This window comes from Chaetura pelagica, unplaced genomic scaffold, assembly GCF_000747805.2.
Source record: "Chaetura pelagica isolate M959 unplaced genomic scaffold, ChaPel_1.0 scaffold103, whole genome shotgun sequence".
NCBI lineage: Eukaryota > Metazoa > Chordata > Aves > Apodiformes > Apodidae > Chaetura > Chaetura pelagica.
The window spans coordinates 2,653,588-2,659,642 of record NW_009953004.1 but is presented as its reverse complement, the minus strand read 5'-3'; positions in this window follow the sequence as shown (position 1 = coordinate 2,659,642).

The following is a 6,055-nucleotide window of genomic DNA, read 5'->3' as shown; positions in this document are numbered from 1 at the left end:
GAGGAAGCCAGACTCCTGTCCCAGTTGTCCCAGCCAGGCCCTCCTGCTCCTGCACCTAACGAGAGCAAGAAAAGGGGGAGTCTGGTTTTCTGCCCTCCAGGTTGGAACTGGCAGGGCCACAGGGTGCGAGGGGAGGTGGGTCAGAGGGGGGAGGTGGGTCAGAGGGGGTCAGTGGTGTTTACATTCATCCTCAGGTGGCCAAGTGGCCCTGCCTGGAGCCTGGAATCAGGCTGCAAGAGCAGCCAGGGCCAGGGGAAGATGAAGGCTCTCAGAGCAGGCTCAGCAGGTCAGAAACTGCCTCCACAGCCCAGAAATCACCACGTCCCAAAGAAAACACCAGTGTCCTCTGCTCCTTTCATCTCCTGCCATGACCCCAGAGGTGTTCCCTGCCCTCAGGGGGGCTGCCTTAACCTACTGCTGCTGTTACAGCAACCTGTGTTTTGGTGAGGTTTTTGGGTTGGGAGGTTGTTTGAGTTTTGGTTTGGTGTTTTTTGGTCTTTTGATTAATATTTTGCAGACCAGAACACATTTCTACAGGCTTCACCAAGCCACGTAGAGCAGACACAAGTATTTGTGGCAACACTCTTGAAAAAGTTTGTCATGTTTAAGAATAAAATATTCCAACAGGATTTTTAATTAATTTTTTTTTCCTGGTTTTAATAGCAGCTGTCCTGGTTTTAGATGTGGGGGTTTTTTACCCTTCCTCCCCCTGCTCCCTTTCCTTTTGGCACCCTTCTACCTAAAATGTTCTAATAAGTGCTGATGGAGTCTTTAGCAAAAAAAAAAAAAGTCCTCAGGTGGCCAAGTGGCCCTGCCTGGAGCCTGGAATCAGGCTGCAAGAGCAGCCAGGGCCAGGGGAAGATGAAGGCTCTCAGAGCAGGCTCAGCAGGTCAGAAACTGCCTCCACAGCCCAGAAATCACCACGTCCCAAAGAAAACACCAGTGTCCTCTGCTCCTTTCATCTCCTGCCATGACCCCAGAGGTGTTCCCTGCCCTCAGGGGGGCTGCCTTAACCTACTGCTGCTGTTACAGCAACCTGTGTTTTGGTGAGGTTTTTGGGTTGGGAGGTTGTTTGAGTTTTGGTTTGGTGTTTTTTGGTCTTTTGATTAATATTTTGCAGACCAGAACACATTTCTACAGGCTTCACCAAGCCACGTAGAGCAGACACAAGTATTTGTGGCAACACTCTTGAAAAAGTTTGTCATGTTTAAGAATAAAATATTCCAACAGGATTTTTAATTAATTTTTTTTTCCTGGTTTTAATAGCAGCTGTCCTGGTTTTAGATGTGGGGGTTTTTTACCCTTCCTCCCCCTGCTCCCTTTCCTTTTGGCACCCTTCTACCTAAAATGTTCTAATAAGTGCTGATGGAGTCTTTAGCAAAAAAAAAAAAAGCACATATATATATATATAGTATGTGAAAAGTCTGGTCCAGCATGAAGTCACCACTTTTTCTTTTCTCTGAGCCCTGCTGAGTCCAGTCACAACTCGATTTCTGGTGACTAATAGAAGAGCAGGGACACTATTGTTTCTTTTGGCTTCTTGAGCAACTCTCTCCCGTTACCTCCCCTCAACTGGGGGGATCTGGAGCTATAAGATGTGCTGGAGCTGAGCAGGAGGCAGGAGCACTGGTGGCTGGTTTGTGTCGTGCTCGGGTTTGTGCTCGTGCTCGGGTTTTGTGGGGAGGGGGCTTTGCTGGATTTCTCTTCAGAGCACAGTTTGTGGTATTTTTTTTTTTCTTTAAAAGATAAAAGTTTCAGCCTATGTAGCAAAAGGGGGTGAGTCCCAAATTGAGGGCTTGGTGATGACCTCTTGCTCCAAGCAGAGGTGGCTCGGGGGGGGGGTCACCTGCAGGGAGGTGGGAGCAGACGTGTCCCAGCGCCTGGTGTGGCCACAGAGGGTCCACCCTGGCTGAAGGATTCTTGGCTCTCTCCCTTTCCCCCATCCATAGCGAGTGATCTCACTTGCCAAGCATTGCAGTTACTGAGAGATAAATATTTCTTGGGGGCACCCAGCTTTGGCTAGAGCCTGGCTATTCACAGGAGGCGTGCAGTTTGTAAAATAACTGCATGAAAAATTGCCTGCTATTTCTTTTTCAATATGTTCTCCTCCTTTCTAGCCTTCACATGTTGGACAAGCAAGAGCCTTAGGGGCTCTTTGCTAGTCTTTGTGGTTTATTTCCTTTAAAATGGATTAAGAAGGACATGTTCCTCTGACAAGAATGAATCCGGACAACTGTGTATAGTGAGAACATTAAGCAAATCATTAACAGAATTGCTTTAGAATGCAGCAAGACTTAGGGGCAAGAATAAATAACACAGTGACTTGGAAGAGTGTGATGGATGGAGTTTGCATTCCTTGTCCCCCGCTGGCAGGATCTGTGATCTGCTGCTGGGGCAGCAGGCAGGAGGAGGCAGGAGGAGAAGCCTTGTCTCTGCACCACCTCAGGTTCCCTCTCCAGCCTGTGCCTGGGATGCAGGAGGGAGAAGTTCCTGCCATGGGAGGTGTTGATGGGCTTTCTGGGATGCTCGTGTCACACCGAAGCTTGAGCTGGGTGTAGCCAAGTTGGAGACGTGGAGATGGAGTTGGATGTGGAGTTGGAGAGCAGAGAATACCTGAGGGCAAGTGGCCTTGGTGCCCAGATCTGTCTTCACCCCTGGGGTGGGTGGGCAGGTCCTGTAGCAGCCGTGGGGAGTCTTTCTACTTGAAACCCTTTGGCACCTCTAGCAACAAGTTCTCGTTGGTGAAGCATTGCAGTGCAGGTTCCCTAGGCTGTAACATGGCTTCTTCTGCATGACCCTTCTCCAGATGGTGTCCCCACTGGCTGCCCATGTGCCAGCCCTCCTCTCTGGGGGCATTCCCTGGCTTTGCTGTTTCCCCCATGCCTGGGCTCTGCTGCTCACCCTGGGGCTGGGCAAACAGAACACATAACACATCAGCCAAAACCCTCCTCTCTCCCAGGCTGCCCCCTATGGAGACAACATCTAGGGAAGCCACTTCCAGTTGTGTTCAGAGCCCCCTTGGAGGGAAGGATTCCCTTCAGTAAAGGCTCTAGGTCATGGCTCCCTACCCAAAACTGCCTTTGCTTCCTCACCCAAGTAGGTGGTTGTGGTCCCCCTGCCACCTCCTGTCCCCACCAGGGGACTTGGCTTTGTCCTTCCACCATCAGGGGCTTACAAAAGGGCACCCGAGCCATGCAGGGAGGGAGGTGACAAAGTGCATTTGCTTGTTCATCGTTCTTCCCCTCTTCCTGGGAGGAGGTGGAGCAGGGAGTCCCCAGCTGTGGGCTGGTGGCATCTGCCCTGGTTCCTGTCCTGGCCCCATCCAGCCCTGGCTCAGGATCAAGGGGAAAGGGACAACTGCAGCTGCTCTTGGTGGCTGTGCCCACTTAGAAGCCTGGCCCCCACACCATGTTCCTCACTCCTGGGCTGGGAAGAAGCCTCAGATTCCAAAAAAAAAAAAAGCCTAACAGGTTGTGGGAAGAGACACATTCCCTGTGAGAGCTGCACGGTGATGAACTGATGCTGTTTTGTGCTTCGACATCCTTATTCAAGACACTATCTGTACATAAAATATACATAATGTATATAAATTAGGATGTAAGTTTATGTAAATTGTCAATATTTTCTTTGCAAATAAAGCTTTTTCCTGATCTCGGTGCTCTGGGTGGGATTTCCTTCCCCAGCCAGACCAGGAGGTTCTGTGGAAAGGATTTTTGAGGTGCTGGTGTGGTGGGAGGTGGCTGGAAGGCAAAGCAGCTCCAGCCTCCAGGGCAGGCAGCTGCTGCCAGAGGTGCCAGTCCCCTGGGGAAGTGGCTTTATCCCCTTTCCTGCCCATCCTCTGTCCTGCTGCTCATTCTTCCCATCCTTTGGAGACCTGTGGAATCCTCGGGGGACAGGGCATCGCTCTTTAACTGGAGACATGGGGGCCAGGAATGGTGAGGAGCAGGGGATGCCCTGTGATTTTCCAGCACCAGTCCCTGCCTGTTCCTGCTGCACGGTTGGCTCTGCCCTGGGCACAGTCCCTGGGAAGCCCTGGGGTGTTTGTGGGTGCCTGGGCTGGCGCTCGGCTGGACACTCCTGCAAAGGGAGTTCACAGCCTTGGGAGGCAAATGCCCAGGGATTCTCTGCAGAAGTCCCTGATAAAAATGAGGGACTTTCAGCTGATTTCACCGGCCGTGCCCACCACGTGGGCCCCGTGCCCAGCACTTTGGGATGCAGGGAGGAGAGGGTCGGGGTTCCCCGGCCAAGGCGATGCTGGGGCTGGAAGCCCTCCCAGGGTGGTTCCTCCCCTCCGTGGCCCTTCTGCTTTTGGGGCTCTGCTGCTGGGAGCACAGGGAGCCAGAGGCAAAGGTTCATCCAGAGGTCAGCGTTTCCCTGGCCAGAGCCTGCGGGATTGCACATCTGCACAGATGTGCTGTCCTCCCAGCTGGAGCCCAGGGCTGGGAGGGCAGCAGGGAGGGCAGCAGCCCCCAGCACCAGGCCTGGCCTCGGGGCTGCCCGGGCTGCCTGTCACCACTGTGCCCTGTCACCAGGGCTGTGCCCTGGCTGGTGACATCGGGCTGAACCAGGTCCTGGAGGTGGCAAAGTGCTCCCTGCCACGGCAGCTGTCGGGAGCAGAGCCCGGGATGCTTCGTCTTCCAGATGTGGCTGTGTGTGTCTGTGGCTGTGTGTGTGGCTGTGGGTCTGTGTGTCTGTGTGTGTGGCTGTGGGTCTGTGTGTCTGTCTGTGTGTGTCTGTGTGTCTGTCTGTGTCTGTGTTTGTGTCTCCGTGTCTGTGTGTGTTTGTGTGTGTTTGTGTCTCCGTGTCTGTGTGTCTTTCTGTGTGTGTCTGTGTGTCTGTTTGTGTCTCCGTGTGTGTCTCCGTGTCTGTGTGTCTGTGTGTGTTTGTGTGTGTGTTTGTGTCTCCGTGTCTGTGTGTGTTTGTGTGTCTCTGTTTGTCTGTGTGTCTGTGTGTGTGTCTGTTTGTGTCTCCGTGTGTGTCTGTGTGTCTGTCTGTGTCTGTGTGTGTCTCTGTGTGTGTCTCTGTATGTGTTTGTGTCTGTCTGTGTGTCTCTGTATGTATTTTTCTGTCTCTGTGTGCGTTTGTGTGTTTGTGTCTGTGTGTGTTTGTGTCTCTGAGTGTTTGTCTCTGTATGTGTTTGTGTCTGTGTGTCTGTCTGTGTTTGTGTGTGTCTGTCTGTGTGTGTGTCTCTGTGTGTTTATACATTTTTTTCCTGCATTTTATATCTAGATAAAATGATGGGTTGTTTCCTGCCAGGCACGTCCAGAACCACAGCAACAGCTCTTCCTGGGGCAGCCACTCAGCAGCTGCTTCAGATGGGAAAGGGTATTTGCCACATTGAGCCAAAAACCCCAGAAGTGTGTGTTTTGCCCCATGTAGCACCGTGTCCCTGGGGAGTGTGTCACTGCTGGGTGGCATGGGGACATGGAGGTGTCACTGCCAAAAATCCCTGTGGGTCTGGTGCAGCCAGGTTCCACCTGGAGCTGCTGCAGGGACAGTCCCTGTCTGGTTCCTGCCCAGGGTGAGGAAGGGACCCAGCAACCATTGTCCTGCTAGGACATGGCAGTGAGCCCAGCAGGAGCAGCAGGGTGGGCTACTGGGGAGGAAGAGGAGGAGGAGGATGCCAGCCCCACACATCCCACTGGGAATGGGTGATAAACCCCAGGGAGCTGCTGTTGCCCTGAGGTGCTAAGGAAAAGTCCCCTCAGCTGGGATACAGCAGTGCTAAGAGGGGAATGTGCTCTGCAGGGTGCAGGGAGCTTACCTGTGGGCTTGCAGATGCCAGGAACCCAGGTGGATCCCAGGAATCCAGGCAGAGCCCAGGAACTGGGATGACCAAGGAGCCTTCACTGGCTTTTCCTGGCATCCTCAGCCCCACTTGCCCACGGGGAGCTGGCCCAGGGCAGAAGAAGCTGGAAGAAGAGCAGGTCCAGGCAGGGAAATTCCCCCAAAAAACACCTCTCAGCTTCCCCAAGTGCCACCTCTGCCTCCTGACACTCGACTCCAGCCCATCACCTGAGTGCTGGTGCAGCCCTGTCTCCTCCCCGTCCTGCTG